The 21,432-nt window shown below is 36.3% G+C and overlaps 1 long non-coding RNA gene across 1 annotated transcript in view; it reads right to left on the bottom strand.

The window, feature by feature from the left end:
- The window catches only part of LOC146397543 (uncharacterized), a 219,667-nt gene that overhangs the window by 94,724 nt on the left and 103,511 nt on the right, over positions 1-21,432 (bottom strand). The window contains exon 2 of the long non-coding RNA XR_014824205.1: positions 1,921-2,039. This is a non-coding gene — a long non-coding RNA (uncharacterized LOC146397543). The remainder of the gene's footprint in view (positions 1-1,920; positions 2,040-21,432) is intronic.

Genomic DNA, 21,432 nt, shown 5'->3' on the forward strand with positions numbered 1-21,432 from the left:
GATAAAATGTATTGGAAAATCAGTGTATAATGAACTACACACTGCCTTTCAGTTTCAAATGGAATTTCATAAAACCCAGAAAAGCCTAAATGGTACAAATCATTTTTTACTGATTTAAAATCTTTTTTATTGAATTATAGTTGATTTACGTAAGTCATTTTTGAAACAGATGGATTTTTATCCCTTTTCTTTCTCCTCCCATTATATCAGCCCATCAAGGATGAATGAATTACTTTCAAACCTGAATTCTGCAATCAAGGAAGTAAGCAAATTATTGGCCAAAAGAGCTGCCTATATATGCTATTGTGTGATTTCACACATTCATGCGTGTTATCCATGAAATATTTACTCTTACAAAAATGGAAATGAAATAATGTTAAAGGTCAACATTTTACTCACAATATGAGGCCTTAAATTTTAATCCAAGTGAAATGTAACCATATATCCATATTTGCACTTGAATAATTACTACCAGTGACCCCTTCATTCTCAAAATTGCCCTATTTTGAATGTCGAATTAAAAGTTTTCCTTAATTTTTGGTAATAAGCTTATAATTTGCAAATAGCATGTATATCAATTTACATATATAAGTGGTCTTTTCTACTTCTAAGGCAATAGCAACAAAAAGTGAGAGTAGGCCATATTCACATCCAAAATAAGGTTGTTGAATGGATTTAAGTTATTTTTACCTATAATTTGATAGGATAATTTTTTAAATTCAGTGGAATCGAATATGTTAATATGAACTATTTATTCCCTAGTGCTTTTGATGAATTTTCGGAGTAAAACATTTAATAAAAACAAAGCAAGGTGATGATCAAAATTATCTGTAATCCAACTCCAGAGAGAATCCCTACCCACGTCTCTATAATTAATACATATATTTTTGGCAAAATTTGGATTATACAATTTACACACTTTTTTTCCTGCTTTTTTACTTGCCATCACATCATGAATATTTTAGAGACTAAACAGTCTCCAAATATAATTTCCATGGCTACATAATGTTCCAAAGATGGCACCTATTTCTGTTTATTTGACCACTGCCCTGATATTGCTTATTTAAGGTGCTCCAGTCTTTTCTTATTATATGACTAACTTTCTCTGCAGTTGCTTTTACAGAACATTAATGAAATTAAATCTTCATTTAAATTTCCTTGATTGCAAAGCAAAAGTACACAATATACTTTTAAGATCATTCATTTTGAGATAAAATCATACTGTTTTTTTTTCTTCTGATGGATTAAATTTTTAGTTATTCATATGTTTTCCTCTGCATTTTTATCTGGTTTATTTGATAACATACAGAGAATGATTTGGCAGACTTTTCTACTTATATATCCCATAGGTATTTCAATTTCAAATACCTCAAACTGAGCTATTATTTCTCCAAATTTCTTTATCCCTTATGAGCCCTGGTAAAGGGCACCTGCATATATCCACATCCCTAAGCCAATCTCTGGACTCATCTAGTGTTTCCTCAGTCCCTGAGAAATTTATCTGCCCTTCGTAGGCTCTTGTCATTTCTTGCTAGGACCATTCCGATAGCTTACCAAAGTCTCTACCTCCATCCAAAAGCACTTCTATTTATTCTGCTCAGAATCAGCAAAATGATCTTTCTGAAACATAATTTTTATAATCAAATTTATAAAATCATGTTTAGAATTGTTGATGACTTTGTTGCCCACAAAGTAAAATCTGAACTCCTTTAAATGGTGTGTAAGCCCCTTTATGAGACAATTCCTTTCTCCTTATCCAGCTTCATCTCCTGCCCTTCTGCTGTCTAAGTACAAGCAACACTGGACATTAAGTCCCACAAATAATCCAATGGTAGTCCTCGTCTACCATTTCTGCATTTACTTTTCATTCTTTTAAGTGTTCCCTCCTCTTCCTTCTACATCTGTAAAATTCCTACTTACCCTACAGGCATGCACTCAAATGACAATTCCTCAAGAAGACCCTGGTGTTCTTCTCTGACATTCTTAACACCATGGTGTATATACAGGCAGACTTCAGAGACACTGCAGGTCTGGAACCACTTCAGTAAAGCAAATATCACAATAAAGCTAGTCACATAATTTTTTTTCACTTCTGAAGGCATATCAAAGTTATGTTTATGGTCTATGAAGAGTGCAATAGCATTATTTCTTTAAAAAATAATGTACATACATTAAAAATATTCTTTATTGCTAAAAAATGCTAACCATCATCTGACAATGCTGGTGGCCACAAACATTCAATCTGTAAAAAACACAATATCTGTTAAGCACAATAAAAAAGAAAGAACAATAAAATAAGGTATGCTTATATACCAATTATAACATTTGCTATTTATTTTAAGTTAGTTTTCACTTTCATCTTTATGTCAAAAGCCCAATGTTTGGAAAAGTACATGGCACAGTAGATGACCTATAAATGCATGCTACAAGAAAGAAAGAATGAAGGGAATGGTCATATGAAACAGAATTGCAGTAGATTTGAGGACTTGAGAATTCAGCTTGTTCAGGTATCCAGTAAATATATCCATAAATTTTGAGCTTACTTTCTCTGGAAGACAATTCTCCATTTTAAATTTTACTATATATAAGTGCTATCTAGTGGAAATATAATACCAACCACCCTAAGGCATTTTAAACTTTCTAGTAACCATGTTTGAAAGAGTGAAGAAAAAAAGTGAAATTTTAAATATAGATCTTATTTATTAACTCAACATACCCACAGTAATTTCAAAATGAAGTCAACATAGAAATGTATTAATAAGATATTCTACATCTTTTTCCTTTTGTACTAAGCCTTTTAATTCCATTGTGTATTTTTAACTCCTAGCCCATTTCAATTTGGACAGCTAATATTTTTTAAACATTTCACCTGTATTTCAATTTCACAAAATTCAGTTTAAAATACTTGAGTTGTTGCAAACCTACCTTTTTTCCCCAATATTTAAGTGAGTACCCGTTTAAATTAAAAACTAAATTAATTAAAGTTCAATAATATTAAAAATTTAGATCTTCAGTTTAACCAGCTACATTTAAGTGTTCCATAACCACATATGGCTGGTGGCTACCATGTTAGACACTGTAGTTCTAGAAGTTATTTCTCATAAGCCAAAGTCTTCCTCCCCTTGTATTTTACTTACTATTTCTACTATTATACCCCAGGACAAAATGATATGTGTATTATCCTAAGTGGATTATCAGACAATTTATAAAGAACAGAGGAGAATTTTTCTAAATAAGCTTACTATATATTTGATTAGAATACCATTTAGAAACCTTAGACCTATTTGCTAAGTGTTGTCAATTATTGAGATATTTGGAATATACTGTTCAAAAACTCTAGAGAGTTTACATGGTATTTATCAAAAGTTAATATTAGGAGTGTGCATCTTAGAGTGTGGCACAGCAGGTTAAGGATCCAGCATTGCCACTATAGTGACACTTGGGTCACTGCTGTGGCATGGGTTTGATCCCTGGCCCTTAAGAACTTCCCTTCCACATGGGTGCAGCCAAAAAAAAAAAAAAAAAAAAAAAGAAAAAGAAAAAAGAAAAGTTAGTCTTAGAAAACTTGTTGCTTTACAAGTCATTCTTTCCAAATTTGCAGATGCTTGTTAAAGACAACTAATTTAGGAAATTAGCCATGCATATCTTTCCTGATAGAATGGCCTCAGATAAGCTAAAAACCACATGTTATAAGAAAAAACACAATGCCTGGCCTGCAAGTGAGCCCCTGTAGACCTAACTGAAATGCCCGTGGGTATCTTAGAAAAGATTGTGGATTCATTTATTGTCACAACAGCTTTTTAGTCCTCTGAGACTCAGGCAAACTATCCTTGTGTGAGCCTTACCCGAATTGAACCTGAAACTCTGAGAGACTGAAAAACAGGTCAGTGAGAAAGTGGGTAGGTTAGGGGGAGACCTGGCTAAACCAATAAGGAAATAGTTTTAAAGTGGCCACTGCTTTCTCCTTCCTACCTTAAATTTTTCCTGCCTGCCCCCTTTCTCTCAAGTCTATTAAACAGTTGCGTTAGGAATTTTTTCGAGGTGTGGTAAACTCCAAGGTGTGACCAATTATGTAATGAAAACTAAGAAGAGTGCCATTTAAAAACTCACTAGCCATACTCTGTAATAACCTATGTGGGTAAAGAATCTGAAAAGGAATGGATAAATATATATGTATAACTGATTCACTTTGCTGTATAACTGAAACTAATACAACTTTGTAAATCAACTATACTCCAAAAATTTTTTTTTCTTTTTTTTTTTTTTTGTCTTTAGTTGGCTACACCTGTGGCATGTGGAAGTTTCCAGGCTAGGGGTCGAACTGGAGCTGCAGCTGATGGCCCATACCAAAGCCATGGCAATGCAGGATTACAGCCACATCTGTGATCTACACCACAGCTCATGGCAACACCGCATCCTTAACCCACTGAGTAAGGCCTTGTATTGAACCTGCATCCTCATGGATACTAGTCAGGTTCATTAACTGCTGAGCCATGATGGGAACTCCCAATAAAATTTCTTTTTAAAAAGTATATTCAGATGTTAAAAACCTGCTAGCCTCCCCCCATGCAAATAATTTGCATAATTTACTGTCTACAATAGTGATTAAAAGAAACTCAATAGCAAAAAACAAAAAAACAACAAAACAAAAGACAAAAACAACCCATTTGAAAAATGGGCAAAAGACCTGAATAGACTTTTTTCTAAGGAAGATGTACAGATTGCCAACAAGCACATGAAAAAATACTTAGCATCACTAATTATTAAAGAAATGCAAATCAAAACTACTATGAGGTACCACCTCACATCTGTCAGAATGGCCATCATTAATAAGTCCACAAATAACAAATGCTGGAGTGGGTGTGGAGAAAAGAGAACCCTCATGCACTGTTGGTGGGAATGTAAATTGGTACAACCACTATGAAAAACAGTACAGAGATAACTTTAAATATAGAGGAAACTTTAAACATAGAGGAAACTTTAAACATAGAACTACCATATGACCCAAAAATCCCACTCTTAGGCATATATCCAGACAAAACTTTCCTTGAAAAAGATATACACACCCATATGTCCATTGCAGCACTATTCACAATAGCCAAGACATAGGAACCAACCTAAATGTCCATCAACAAATGAATGGATTAAGAAGATGTGGTACATATACACAATGGAACATTACTCAGCCATAAAAAGGAACAAAATAATGCCATTTGCAGCAACATGGATGCAATTAGAGACTCATACTAAGTGAACTAAATCAGAAAGAGAAAGACAAATACCATATGATATCACTTATATCTGGAATCTAATATATGGCACAAATGGATCTTTCCACAGAAGAGAAACTCATGGACTTGGAGAACAGACTTGTGGTTGCCAAGAGGGAGGGGGAGGAAGTGGGATGGACTGGGAGCCAGGGGTTAATAGATCCAAACTATGGCCTTTGGAGTGGATAAGCAAAGAGATCCTGCTCTATAGCACAGGGAACTATATCTAGTCACTTGTGATGGAACATGATGGAGGATAATGCGAGAAAAAGAATGTGTATACACATATGTGTGACTGGGTCACTATGCTCTACAGTAGAAAATTGAAAGAACACTGTAAACCAACTATAATGGAAAAAATAAAAATCATTATAAAAAGTTTTAAAAAGAAAAAAAGAAAAAAGAAAAGAAATGGTACAGTTTGAAACAGAGATACTGGTATTTGGCAACTGAGATGCGATTTCAAAAAAAACAACGAACCTTTAGAAGGAGACTGACTTTCAGACTATGTCATATCATATGTGGAACAAAAAAAAAAAAATATTCTGTAAATGGAGTAACTCCAAAAAGAGACAGGATCACAGAACAAATTTAGGCTTTTAATTCAGTTTAATTCTTTAACCTGTTAAGTTTAAAACATCAAAGATAAACTTAAGGTACTTTCTTTTGTCTAGGACAGGAGTTGGCAAACTTTTTCTGTAAAGGGTCAGACAGTAAATACTTTAGACTCTGTGGGCCCCAACTCTTCTCTATCATCAAATCTTTGTTGTTTTGTTTTACAATCTTTTGAAAATGTAAAACCCATTTTCAGCTTAAGCCATACAAAAGCAGGCAACAAGCTGCACTTTCCCACAGGCTGTAGTTTGCTGAAACTTGATCTAGGAAACTATCTTGTCCAGATATCAACAGGATATGAAAATCTTGAGTTTCACTAATCGCTCCATATTCTGCCCCTACCCAGCAGCTACATTAAAAATCACAGCAAATCTCCAAAAAGCATTGTCTGTATAATAAAAGACAGATGGCTTTTCAAAATAAGGTTTCATTAAGGCCTCTTTCACCATTAAATATTACACATTCTTATGAGTAAGCTAAATCATATATCAAATGAAAATAACAGCAAGTATTCACTGAATGTTTTACATATGCCAGATTATTTACTAGTTACATTACTTATCATTTATAAAAGCCATCTTACAAGTTAAGTACTACTATTATCCCATTTTAAAAGTGAAACTAAGGCATAGATCAGTTACATGATTTGTTTAATAATATACATCTAGTAAATGAAAGAGCTAGTATTAAAATTCACATTGCATCAGAATCTATAAATTAGATCAGGGTTGGAAAACTTTTTCTGTAAATGACAAAATAGTAATACTGTAGTTTCTGCAGATCATACAGCCTCTGTCATGATTATTCATCTCTGCCACGAGACTGCAAAAACAGCCATGAATGGGCATGGCTGTGCTCCAATAAAACTTTGTTTACCAAAACAGGCAGTGCATCAGATACGGCCTACACACCACAATTTCCTGTTCTCTGCACTACATCAAGACTTCTCAAACTTGAGTGTCGAAAGAATCACATGAGCATCTTTTAAAAGGATAGACTAGTGCATTACATCTAGGAAAGGACCTGAGATTCTGAGGTTTTCAGACATAGTCATACTGCTGTTTTAATGACCTCAATTTGACTAGCAAGTTCTAGGCTACACTGTCAGGTAAGTAAAGTTTGTAAGAAGGATTGATTTCTTAAGGTACATATATCATCAATTACCTTTTTAGAGCTAACATTTATTGAACACTTACATCAAACATTGTGCCAAGCATTTTATTTGTATGTACTTTGAGTGGAATGATTGGCTTTTGTTCAAGCCAGAAACCTGGGTACCACTCTTTAAACCTGACTCTGCATCATCTGTCAAGTTGGATATACTATCCACCACTTCATACTACTTCCAAAACATATTTCAAACCCATCCTCTTCTTTCAGAATATACCACCACTACCTAAATATAAATCATGACTCTTTATACGGACTTCTACAACAGACTCAATCTCTTTGGTGTCAAATATGATCTCCTTCCATCCATTCTCCATAGAGCAGCCAGAATGTAAACTTATGACATAAACTGGATCATGTCCCACCATTGCCTGGAACCTTTAAATGGCTTCAATGGCACTCAGAATAAAAGACAAGCTCCAAACATGGCATCAAGAGGATGTATAAGCTCTGGCCTCTGCCTGTCGCTCCATTTTTCCACTTGCTCCTTCACTCAGTTATTCACTTACTCCTACACACTGGCCTTCTTTCAGGTTCTCAAATGCACCAAGCTCACTCTTAGTTTAGGACTCTTTCACATGTTCTTCCTTCGGCTGCAAATCCTTTCCTTTCCTTTTTTTTTAAGGCTTGATCCTTCTGATATTTTACTCAATTAGTCTAAATGTTACCTTATTAGAAAAGCCCTTCCTTACTACTCAAAAGAAAGTAGGTATCCTTTGTTTTTCTCCCACAGACCCTGTTCTTTCCTTCTTAGCACTTATCCATAAGCATGTTTTTCTTTGGGTATTATATGCCTCCCAAGTAAACACCACAAAAGCAGAGACAGTTCTTGAAATATGATATAATTTAGTGAAAGTTTGTTAAATGAATGGATAAGTTAATAATGTTCCCCTGGAATAGCCTCTCCATGACGGCGGGATCTTGTGTTATTAGTGGTGCTGTTCTACAATACTCTCAAAAGAGTGTCTTACATATAGCAGACATTCAACAAATATCATTGAAAATATCATTTAATACACATAAAACTCTAAAATTTTGAGTACTATTGTTATGTCCATTTTATAAATGAAGTAATAGGCTTAGAAACTTAAGTAGCTTAAAATCAAAGAACTATTAGCTGGTGGAGTCATACTTTGAATATAGGTTTTATTTCCAAAACATGTACTACACATGTGGAAAGGTCTCCATTAGTATATTTCTGAAAACTCTGTGACATTTTTAACACATCATTATTCACAAGTTATTTGCAAGTCTTCATAGAAACTTATATTTCTATGTAAAATATCAATTATAGATCATTTCTTCTTTTCCTCATTTACTTGCTTTACTTTCTGGTAATTCCATCTTTAATTACATTCCCAAAATTGAGGGCATACATTTTGTATATCTAATAACACCATAAACACCTTGAGGATATGATAAGTCTTTTGTAAAATCTACACTAGGCTCAGAGTAAGCCATTAGGTATAATATAACATATTGTTGCATCACCTTATATTCTGCTTTTTATCACTGTGATTTGCCTGCATGTTGGTGTGATTTCTTGGTATTTTTTCCCAAACTATTTCACTCTTGAGCGGAAAGTAGCCTCTTGATATGTTCTACTTCAGCTGTTGGAAAACAAAGACAGTTTGAATTAGGGAATGGGTGCTTTGAAAACTGAATGTTGTGTCTCAGAGTATACGAGTATTTACTAAGCCCTGTGAATTTGGATCTTTTTGCTTTAGTAGAGAGAATCCAAACTCTTTAGCACCTGTGTATTTTGGCAACTTTCCTTCTGAAGCATCATTTAGCACACTCAGGTGCTTACAGACATTAAAGAGATACTGAATGCAGAGTTCCCATCGACTAGCATCCATGAGGACGCGGGTTCAATCCCTGGCCTCGCTCAGTAGGTTGAAGATCAGGTGTTGCCATGAGCTGTGGTGCAGGTCACAGATGTGTCTCAGATATGGCATTGCTGTGTCTGTGGTGTAGGCCAGTGGCTGCAGCTCCAATTCGACCCTTAACCTGGAAACCTCCATATGCCGAGGGTGCAGCCCTAAAAAGACAAAAAAAAAAAAAAAAAAAAAAAAAAAAAAAAAAAAAAAAAAAGACAAAAAAGAAATACTAAATGCTATTTAAAGTTTTGCAGTATTTTTTTTTTATATGGGAAAGAATGAGATTCTTGGGACGTTAGCCCTGATGAGAAGAAAATGGAATATTTGAATTGCATCAGGCTAAGATGCTTTACCGCAAAGTCACACTACTAAATTAGAACCCATGAAGGGCTCTCCTCTATGAGAGAGTGGTAAATACAGTGTTACCATCATCTAAATTTTTGTTGCACTCCAGCCTGATAGCAGAACAGGAAGGGGAGGGGCCAAAGACTGTTGGTATAATTTATATGATATGTGAAATATCCAACAAATGGTAATTATGTCTTTTCTACTGGTTTACATAATTAAATATTCCACTCCAAAATCATAATGTTCACTGTGGTTCATGAAGCAGGAGAGGCAGCAGGGATGGCCAGCCTGTGGCACATGTGTAGCCATAGCTTTCTCCATGCCTAAAGCAGTTATCGTTTATTGATTACATTGCACATTCCTACTAAGCCCAGAGGAGGCATCAGAATTGTCTTCAACATGGCTTTAGAGCCAGTCACTTCTGAAATTAGAATTGGAACTGAAGCCCAAGGCAGAGCTATGGAATCATTAGTAGCAAATGGGAAGTGGAAAGGGCATTGTTAAGCATGAACACATCACAGCACTGTGCAAAATAGACATCAGATTAATCCTTTAATACCTCTCCATATGCTCTGTGGCTATCAAAGTTGATAAATTGAGTGTGTTGAGCCCAGTAATCCTGGGACCTGAAAGAAGGCTGACAATCTGAAACTGTAGTTTAGTAATGTACATCCCATCCTTATTATGGAAAAATAGCAACTGGTAAGCGTATGTAGGCACAAACTTTGTATATAACTGCGGGTTTAAAGTGAAAAATGCAACTGATCTAATCATGAATAATCATGAATGAATGTTGAGAAAAACAATGTCAAAAATGGAGAAGCTGGGTATCATCTCAGGAAAAACACAACTGATACTGTGTGATATATACATTTTCCCTCACATAATATATTTTTGGGTAATTTAAATGATTGTCAATAACATTAATATATTTCTCAAGTAATATTCTCCTTAAAGTATGAATTGTGCAAGTAGTCAGAGCTTTGTGGGATGAGATCTCTAAGATGTCCTTTCACCAGCTACATCTCATTGATAATGTAACTGAATACCTTTCAAATTATAACTAGCGGGTCATGATTTTGGAGCTAAGATTCAGGTCTTCAGTATCTCTAACTATTTTTCTTTCACTATTCCACATTTCCCCTGATGTCATTTGTGTATGCAGATTTCTGTGTACATTATATTTTTTTATTTACTGACCTCTGATTTAATCATCAGAAATGTTTTTTAATAATACCAAAGAGCCTCCTTAATTGTCTACAATTAGGATGAAACATACATTGGCTGCTATACTAATTTTTATTCCACCCAGATTGAAAGCATTTTTCCACTGTTATAAAATACCACAGATTTCTTATTTACAATCAAGAGAGGCATGCATCAGTGTAATAATGTGCCTCAACTTAATTAAACATAATTACATTCCCCAAATGGAAATGACACTGTAGAAAGGAAGTCTGCACTATCATTTACTTTCCTTAGTACATGTTTAGCTGTAGGCACTGGAGCATGAAATGGCTAACTACATTCATTATTGTTTTGGGTTCTGTAGGTTTCTGTTCACAGTTTCCACCAAAGTGGCATTACAAGAATTAATATAAAATGTATTACTAAACACCACCTTATTATATTCCCAATAGAGTGGGTAGCTCACAAAATACAAATTCAGGGATAGAAGCATCTGTACATGTGGGTGTATTAATTATATGGAATACAGGTCTTCTTTAGTATGCATACTCCACACTGTCTGACTATTTTTATACATTTTAACAATACTACAAAACTTGCAAAATAGTCACCATGCAAACCAAACCCTGATACAATGAATCTGCTCATACAAGCCAATGAGAACATTTAAGTTGTGCTAGAAATCACTGAAAGAAGTTAGAGTATACTATATCTCAGATATTCACCTGATAGAATCCAGCCCATTATCTCATCAGCTTTGCACCCTTTCCCTGAAGGACAGATAGCCCTTTTTAGGTACTAGCTTCTGGCAACCAGTAATACTAAAATTCATATGGAAATGCAAAACAAACAAACAAACAAAAACAAAAAATTAAGGATAACCAAGGCAATCTTAAAGGAGTATAAAAATGCAGATTTAAACTACCAGAAATCAAGACTTAATGTAAAGCTATATTTATACAATGTAATACCACACAGCAAAAATGTGGTAATGCTTCACCAATATGTACCACCAAGACCCAGCTTCCAAAACTTATTTTTCATATATAAAAGAACTTGGAAGAGAAGCTTTCTCTTATTTTAATGTGAGATAGTAATCCCAATTTCAGATAATTTCTTTTCAGCCCACTTTGCCTTTTTTTCCTTTTTTTTTTAAATCCTGCCCTGGGATTTACCTATCAGTCACAAGCATGCAGTCAACAACCTCCACCAGACCACCTCTTTCAGCATCTGCCTCAATCATAAGGAACTGCTTTGCCTCTGCTTGGCTCTTTCCAGAGCAGCTCACACCTGGGAACTGAACAAGACAGGGATGCAAATGCTCAGCCATTTCAGCTCAACCCAGGACAACATGATGGATAATATTCACTTGAGGCTTTGTCAGATCTGCATCACAGTTCAACTCCTTTCCCTGTATAAGCCTGTTTCTGCCTACTTTCTTCCTTTCACAGGTGTAGAGTGCTAATCTGCATCTTGCAATCCCAACTCCTTTCCAGCACTTGTCTTTGAAGAACCCAACCTCCAATGAATGAAAAGTTAATGGATCACTTGTATGTTAGCCAGGCACTAAAAGGTATAGATTATGTGCTTCAAGAAAATTCATTTTTAGAAAGGACAAAACTAAACCAGGATGACAGAAACCAAACAATTATTTCTGAATAGCTAATGACCTTATGGCATAAGGAGGACTTCTTGTGTGCTAATAGTCTGTATCTTTGTCTTTGTGATAGTGGAGTATATACTCAACTATACATGTGGTTGCATATATATGCATATGTATAATTTAATGCATAAGATAAAAGACATAGGATTACACAGGATACCAGTTATGTTGAAATGGATTGTCAAAATATTTAAAATATGCCATGTAGTAATATAGGTACCTCTTTATTAGTGCATTGAATAATAAAATCAGATCAAGTGGTGGTGCTAACAACTATAATTATTTGAAAGTAGTCATAGGCATATGCAAGATTTCAGTATATGTGCAACCACTGCAATTTGATATGAAAATGTCTGGGTTCTATTAATTTTTATCTACATATGTAACTGAAGGAAGGGCTAAGTCAAAATACAAAATTTTTCCTTCCCAAATTCACAAATTACCACCCACAAATTCTATCCACAGGCCCCATGGACTTAGTGAACTCTAAATGTAGAATCCCTGTTCTGCAGTAATTTTATTCTATAAAGGAGAACTTTAAAGACAGCATTTCAAACATCTCATTGTAGTACATATTAATCCCATCGTTAGGTATTTCCAGCTTATATATTTCTCCCCTTCTCTCTCTCTTTTTCTCTCCTGCCTGGGAGACTGATAATTCTAAGCACTTATAATTTCCAAGGATGTGGTAGGTACTTTATATGTAAAGGATAATGGCTTTTGAAATTTGTCTATATCTGTGTCAAAAACTTCACCGATAGTTTCAGCTTCATCAATAACTTAGTTTTGCAACTCTGAATGAGCAACAGCATCAGTTTTCTCATCTAGAATTTGGCGTAGAAGGCAGGTAATGCTTTTCTATAGCATTGGTGAGGGAATTTTTAAAAATGTATAGATTGTTTTCAGTTTTTAAAATTATCTCATGAAGCTTGGAAAAATTTAAAAATTTTGCCCAAGACCACACAGATAAAAAGTGAAATTGCTCTGATACCCAAAAATTGTTTTGTTGCTCCATTTTCTATTTTCTTCCTACTTTATTACTTGTATTACACATGTGATTCAATTCTAGTTTATTTCTTTTTCCTGTGGCTAGTGAAATTTTTCTCTTTGACTTCAGGCTTGGATTTTAGAGTAAGAAGTTTTCACGTTTCTTCTTTTTTTCTTTTTTTTTTTTTTTAATAATGAAAATGGGTACAAGCATAAGTTGTTGAGGAATGTCTACCCAATGAAAATATTAATGTATTTATGCTACTACCTTCTTTGAGAATTTCTAAATTTAAAGTCCTAAATTTAAAGATGTCATATCATGAAATCTCCTTTAAATGTCATTTAAACATTCTTATTCTAGCAGGGGTACTTGCCCTTTTGAGATCAGTTAAACTATCTTAATTACTGGAGAAGTATAAAATATTGCAAATCATTAGTAGTGACTTTTTAAAAAAAGCAACATTTAAACTTCAGTAATGCCCTCCAAGAAGGCTTTCAGCGGATTTTCCCTCTCATAGGTACCAAGTAGGTTAAAAACAAGTAATGTCTGTGGCTCACAATGAGTTACAAATACAATGAGATTAACAAAAACAAAGTTTAATATAGGCAATCCCTAGGTTTTGCCATTCTGTACATTTAAGTCTTGCCCAATTAAAACAAACAAGCAAACAAAACCCACTGCCCATTGCCTTTTACCCTTCCATTGTTTTCACATATTTCACATCTTTGATCAAGCAACCACCAATCACAATATCACCATAAAACTATCCTATGTCTACCCAGGCCCAAGAAGTTCATTGCAAATAAAAGTGGTTCCTGCCTATATAACTTAACAACTTTGAGCAATAAAAATTATAAAATAAAATAAAAAAACCCTCTGAGCCTAAAATTTCTAGCAGAGCTCCCTACTTAACTACTGTCCAACCTGGGCTACAAAGAGCTTGCATAAATGGATCCTATCTGATTGCTAACAATAAAAAAAAACTCAACAATTACAATTGATTCATATTAGTCAAAAGGAAAAACATATTGTAATGAAAGAGGAAGAATTATCAGAGAAAGTTAGTAGAAATAAAGTATGTTAAAGTCAGAGAATTCAGAAAAAACAAAATAGAGAATCAGGAAAATATATGAATGAGGAACTTGGGGAATATTTACAAACTGACAAAACAATGTGGGAAAAGCTTATAATGGAAACTGACTCAAAAGGAACAGAGGGTCCAACCAAGGCTGATGGTGATGGCTCTCTTCCCCAACGAGAAAAACAATACAAACCCTCCAAAGGGACAAAATTTAAAAGACTGGCAGAACCAAATGTTGCTAATAAGGTGGAGAAACCAGAACTCTCATAACTGTTAGTGGGAGTGGAAAATGGTACAAATATTTTGGAAAAAGTTTTGGTACTTTCTCATAAAACTAAACCTACATTTACCCCATGACTAGTAGAGACAAAAAAGAGATAATCAGCAGTAATATAAAGGAATAAACTACTGATGCATTGAACAAAATGAATTACTCTCAAAATATATTATGCTGCTGTAATGGTGCCCTTATATAAAAGAATACATACTGTCATACTGTTTCATTCCATTTATATAAAATTCTAAAACAGGCAACATTAATCTATGGTTAAACAAACTAAAAACCAACCAAAAAACAGAATGGTGGTGCTCTAAAAGGGATGGAGGAAATGGAACCTGAGAAATGTTGACCCATTTTCTGGCTTCAATACCTCAACCATAGGCCCTTCAGATAAATATGTTTTCTAAAAATATGTTTGAAATAATACTTGAAATAGCAATTTCCAACCATCCCATTGAGTTAGCATCTATCTCTGAACATTCTATTTCCAAGAATAAAATGTCTCACAAAGAAACATGGTGAATAGTTTCTAAAAATGGGGATGCAGGGGAGAAAAAGATGGCAGCAGAGGAGTAGGACATGAAGCTCACCTACTCCCACAAAGTCACTGAAAATCCATCTAAATGTGGAACTATCTGCCCCCAAAATTTGCTGAGTGCTAACAAAAGAACCCAGGATTCCAACAGAGAAAGAAAAAATTCACAAAACTGGGTAGGACAAAAGAAAAAAGGAAAAAGAAAGGAGAGAAAAGGAGAAACAAAGCAGGTCAGGACCTGCACCCCTGGGAGGGAGATGGAAAAGGAAAAAAAAAAAAAAAATAGTGAAGTGGGAGTTCTCATCATGGCTCAGTGATTAACAAATCCAACTAGGAACCATGAGGTTGCAGGTTCGATCTCTGGCCTCACTCAGTGGTTTAAGGATCTGGCAATGCTACGAGCTGTGATGTAGGTTTCAGGCACGGCTCAGATCCCCTGTTGCTGTGGCTGTGGCATAGGCCGGTGGTTACAGCTCTGATTAGACCCCTGGCCTGGGAACCTCCATGGTGCGACCCTAGAAAAAGACCAAAAAAAAAAAAATAGTGAGGTGCCCCATACCAGTGAAGAGAACAGCTGAGAAGAAGAAGAACTTTGGAGTATTGGAGAATACAGCAATCAGTGTAAAGAAGTTAAAATGGAAATAGTTCTCTACAAATAGTCAGTGTCACCGCTCTACACTTCCCAACCATAAACTGGGGCAATCAGGGACTAGGAACTGAAACTCCAGCTCTGGAGATCAGATTCAGACAGAAAGCTGGGGCTGGATACCTGGAGAAAAACTAGGATTGGTAGCATGAAGACAGCCTGGAGGAACTGGTGTCTAGAGTGACCACATTTGAAGCTGTAAGGGGAATCCCAGTCAGGCTTGGAGGCCTGGTGCCATTGATAGGGGGTGCTGGAGAGAAGGGGTGGGACTCATCACTATAGCTTTACCCCCTGCGAACACTCTCAGACTGCAAGACCCCAACTTCCCCAGCTCCAGGATCTACCTACAAGCAGTAGCTGCTTAGCAACAATTGCAGAGCAGCCCACAGCCCTTAAGACTACAGAGAAAGCAGAGAAAGCAGAGGGAACCCTTGGAGCAGATGGAAGAAACTCAGGAATAGCATAGTCCATGCAACCCCAGCCAGCAGCCAGCAGGGGAACACTGATGCTATTGCTATAACGGTGCAGAAGGTTCAGGGGATCTCGGGTGGCCAAGTGTACAGGTGGAGAACCCCATTTTCCCAAGGGGACAGAAGGTGATTTTGGAAACAGTGCACATGGGCAGGATCCTGCAAGGGGCTCCCTTGGCAGATGGTGAACCTTAACTTGCATAGGGGCCAGAGAAAGTTATTTTGGAAATAGAAAATAATTCTGGGTCCTGAGAGTCTGCAGGGGGCCTCCTGGGCAGGAACAGAACTGTGATCTCCCTAGGAGGTAGAGAAAGTTACCTTGGAAACAAAGAAAGATCCTGAGAGTCCACAAGGGGCCTTCTGGGCAGGCAGAGTCGCGCCTCGCCTAGCAGGCAGAAGGTAATTCTGGAAACAGCACAAAACTATCCAGGATTCTGCAAGGGGCCACCTGAGCTGACAGAAAGCCACAAATTACCTAGGGGGCAGAGAAAGTAATTTCAGAAGGAGCACAGAGGGGCCAGATTCCACAAGGGGCCTCCTGGGCCAGCATGGAGCCATTATTTGCCTAGGGGGTAGAGAAAGGTATCTCAGAAGCAACACAAAGGATTCTGAGCAGGTGGAGAGTTGTATAAAGCCCTTTGAACTGGTAAAGCTATTTCAGAAATAGCACAAAAGTTCCTGGGAGTCACAAAGGGCCTCATGGGTGGGCCAAGAGCCACAGCCTGTATAGGAGGTGGGAAAGTGAACTTGAAAACAGCCCAAAGTATCCTGAGAGTTAAAAGAGGCCAGGTGGGCAGGTGGAAAGCCCCAAAAGGCCCAGTGAAGGGGTAAAGGGAACCTGGAAACAATACACACAGCCTGGGAGACACTAACAGCCCAGTGGATTGGGAGAGTGATCTTAGAAATAGCACAAGCTCCATGATCCCTGCCAATAATCAAGCAGGGGACTACAAAAGTACAGCTAGCTATGTTGCACGGCTAGCCAAAGGATCTGGAAAGGGCCTGCTGGAGCATGTTTTTACTTCACAATGGCTACAGGGAGCACTCTACCATCAGCCCAGTAGGAGGAGGGACTGCTGGAATGGTGCATGCCCTACAGCTACAGAGAAAGCCTTTTAGCAACAGTTAGAGAGCCACTCCTGCCTCTGGGGCTACAGAAAATGTCCCCTAGACTGGCCAAAGGGAGTGACTACAGAGAGGTGCCTTCCCCCCACCCCCAGCTACAGAACGCAGTCTCTAGAGCCTCCCAACAAAAGAAGGGACTGCAGGCTCAACTGCTGACATTGTCAATTACAGGAAACTGTACTGAGAGCTATCTGGAAGCAGGAGAGGTCACAGGAGGCAACCCTGACCACTACCACCCCTGCCACAAAAGCAATTCTATAAACTGTGAATCACTGCTAATACTCACATGGACCCCATTCCTAAGAGCTGCCTGGGTTCAGGGGTGGTAGTATAATACCACTGCTCCCATCATTTGCTCTAGGTACACGTGAGTCACTACCATCCCTGAAAAGTCCAAGATAAAACATCAGCTGCTGCATCCACATACCTGTTGTTAACAGGACAATAAATATAGAAAATTATATGAGATGACAAAGAAATAGCTTTCAGACAAAGGAACAAGACAAAAATGCAAAAACAAATGAAGAGTAGATACATAATCGACGAGAAAGAGTTCAGAGTGATGATATAAAGATACTCCAAGACTGTGGAAAAAAAAATGGAAACACAGAGAAGTTATGAGAAATGTTTAACAAAGAGCTAGAAGATCTAAAGAGCAAACAAGCTAAAATGTATAGCACAATACCTGAAATGAAGAATACACTACAAGGAATCAACAGCAGGATAATGGGGGCAGAAGAATGAATAAGTGACATAGAAGACATAATGGTGGAAATCACTGCCACAGGAAAAAAAAAATTAAAGAATGAAAAAACCTAAAAATTAAGAGATCTCTAAGAAACATTAAATATACCAACATTCATATCAAAGATATCCAGAAGGAGAAGAGAGTGAAAGGACCAGAGAAAATATTTGAAGAGATTATAGCTGACAACTTCCTTAATATGGGAAAGGAAACACTCACTCAAGTTGAGGAACCACAGAGAATCTTGCACAGGATAAGCCCAAAGAGAAACACAGTGAGACAAATACTAATGAAACTGACAAAAATTAAATATGAAGAAAATATATTAAAAGCCACAAGGGAAAAGCAAAGAATAACATACAAAGGAACCCCCATAAGGATAACAGCTGACCTTTCAGCAGAGTCTCTGAAAGATAGAAGTGGCAAGATATATTTAAGGTGATGAAGGGGAGAAACCTAGAACCAAGAAAACTATACCCAGAAAGGCTCTCACTCATATTCAATGGAGAGATCAAAAGCTTTTCAAAGAAGCAAAAGCTAAAAGAATTCAAGCACCTCCAAACCAGCTCTACAACAACTACTAAAGGAACTTCTCTAAGCAGAAAAGAAATAGCCACAATTAGAAACAAGAAAATTTCAAACGAAGAGTTCCCATTGTGGCACAGTGGAAACAAATCTGACTAGGAACCATGAGCTTGCAGGTTCGATCCCTGGCCTCACTCAGTGAGTTAAGAATCCAGCATTGACACAGCTGTGGTGTAGGTCACAGATGCAGCTCAGATCTGGCGTGGACTGTTGCTGTGGCGTGGGCCAGCAGCTGTAGCTCCAATTTGACTCTTAGCCTGGGAACCTCCATGTGCCGCAGGTGCAGCCAGAAAAAGAAAAAGAAAGAAAAGAAAAGAAAATTTCAAATGAGAAAACTCACTGGTAAAGACGAAAATAATAAAAAGATAGAAAATCACCCATTGACAAATATGATATCAAAACTAGCAGGCATGAGAAGAGGAGATGACAAATGCAGAACATTGAAAATGAATTCCAAAATAAAAGAACCACCACCCAAACAATTCTGTACACACAGAGATGGTAATATCCAAATCTAATGGGAACTGCAAACCAAAAAACTATAATAGACACACCATAAAAAAAGAAAAAGCAGTCCAAACACAACACTAAAAACAGTCAGCAAATCACAAGAGAAGGGAAGAAGGAAAAAAAGACCCAAAGTAGCAATGCAAAAGCAATTAATAAAATGGCAATAAATATGTACTTGTCCATAATTACTCTGAATGTAAATGGATTTAATGTTCCAACCAAAAGACATGGACTGGCTGAGTAGATACAAAAACAAGACTCACATATATGCTGTTTACAAGAGACCAACTTCAGACCCCAAGGACACATATAGACTGAAAGTGAGGGTATGGAAGAAGATATTACATGCAAATGGAAGTTAAAGGAAATCAGGAGTAGCAATACTCATATCAGAAAAAAACATACTTTAAAATAAAGAAAATCACAAGAGATGAAGAAGGACAGTACATAAAGATCAAAGGATCAATCCAAGAAGAAGATATAACAATTGTAAATATATATGCACCTAACATAAGAGCACATCGATTTATAAGACGTAAAAGGAGAAATCAACAGCAACAAAATAATAGTAGGGAGATTAACACCCCATGTACAGCAATGGAAAGATCAACCAGACAGAAAATCAACAAAGAAACACAGGCCTTAAATGACACCCTAGGCTTAGATAGATTTAGCTGATATTTATAGAACATTCCATCCCAAAACAGCAGAATACACATTCTTCACAAGTGCACATTGGACATTCTCCAGGATAGATCACATCTTGGGCCACAGATCAAGCCTTGGTAAATTTTTAAAAAGTTGAAATTATCCCATGCATTTTCTCTGACCACAATACTATGAAACTAGAAACCAACTACAAGAAAAAAAATAGCAAAAAACACAAACTCCTGGAAGCTAAACAATATGCTACTAAATAACCAATGGATCACTGAATAAATCAAAGAAGAAATCAAAAGATACTTAGAGACAAATGACAATGAAGATTCAACAGCCTAAAACCTATGGGACCCAGCAAAAGAAGTTCTGAGAGGGAAGTTTATGGCAATAGAATCTTACCTCAGGAAGAAGAAAAACCTCAAACAACCTAACTTTACACCTTAAATATACAGAGAAGGAAGAACAGACAAAGCCCAAAATTAACAAAAGAAAAAAATCATAAAGTTCAGAACAGAAATAAATGAAATAGAGACCAAAAACAATGCAGATCAATGAAACCAAAAGTTGGCCTTTGGAAAGATCAACAAAATTGATAAACCCTTAGCCATACCCATCAAGAAAAAAAGGGAGAGGACTCAAATCAATAAAATTAGAAATGAAAAAGGAGAAATTACAACTGACTCTACAGAAATACAAGAGATCATAAAAGACTACTATAAGCAACTATATGTCAATAAAATGGACAACCTAGAAGAAATGGACAGATTCTTACAAAGGTACAACCTACCAAGACTGAACCAGGAACAAACTGAAAATAGGATCAGATTAATCACAAGTACCAAAATTGAAAATATGATTAAAAATCCCCCAAGAAACAAAAGTCTAGGACCTGATGGCTACACAGGCAAATTCTACCACACATTTAGAGAAGAGTTAACACTTATTCTTCTAAAACTCTTTCAGAAAATAATGGAGGAAGGAACACTCCCAAACTCATTCTATGAGGCCACCATCATCCTGATACTAAAACCAGACAAGGATACCACACAAAAAAATAAAATTACAGACCAATATCACTGATAAACATAGATGTAAAATCCTCAAAAAATACTAGCAAACCAAATACAAATATACATTAAAAGGTGGGATTTATCCCAGGATGCAAGGATTCTTCAATATCTGCAAATCAATGTGATACACTATATCAACAAACTGAAAAATAAAAACCATATGATCATCTTAATAGATGCAGAGAAGGCTTTTGACAAAACTCAACACCTGTTTCTAATTTTAAAAAAATTCTCCAGAGAGGGGGCATAGAGGGAACCTACCTCAACATAATAAGAGCCATAGATGAAAAACCCACAGCTAACATCATTCTTAATGGTGAAAAATTGAAAACATTTCCACTAAGGTCAGGAATAATGCCAGGATATCCACTTTCACCACTAATATTCAACACAGCGTTGGAAGCCCTAGCCTTGGCAATTGGAGAAGAAAAAGAAATAAAAGGAACCTAAATTGGAAAAGAAGTAAAACTATCAGTTTTCAGATGACATAATACTAACTCAGAAAACCCTTAAAGACAGCACCAGACAACTGTTAGGACTTATCAAGGAATTTGGCAAAGTTGAAGGCTACAAAATTAATACAAAGAAATGAACAGCATTTCT

This window comes from Sus scrofa, chromosome 13 (genome assembly GCF_054392235.1).
Source record: "Sus scrofa isolate SSC_HxYL_T2T_F1_AM1 chromosome 13, Sscrofa_HxYL_maternal_Yorkshire_Landrace_v2.0, whole genome shotgun sequence".
Lineage (NCBI taxonomy): Eukaryota > Metazoa > Chordata > Mammalia > Artiodactyla > Suidae > Sus > Sus scrofa.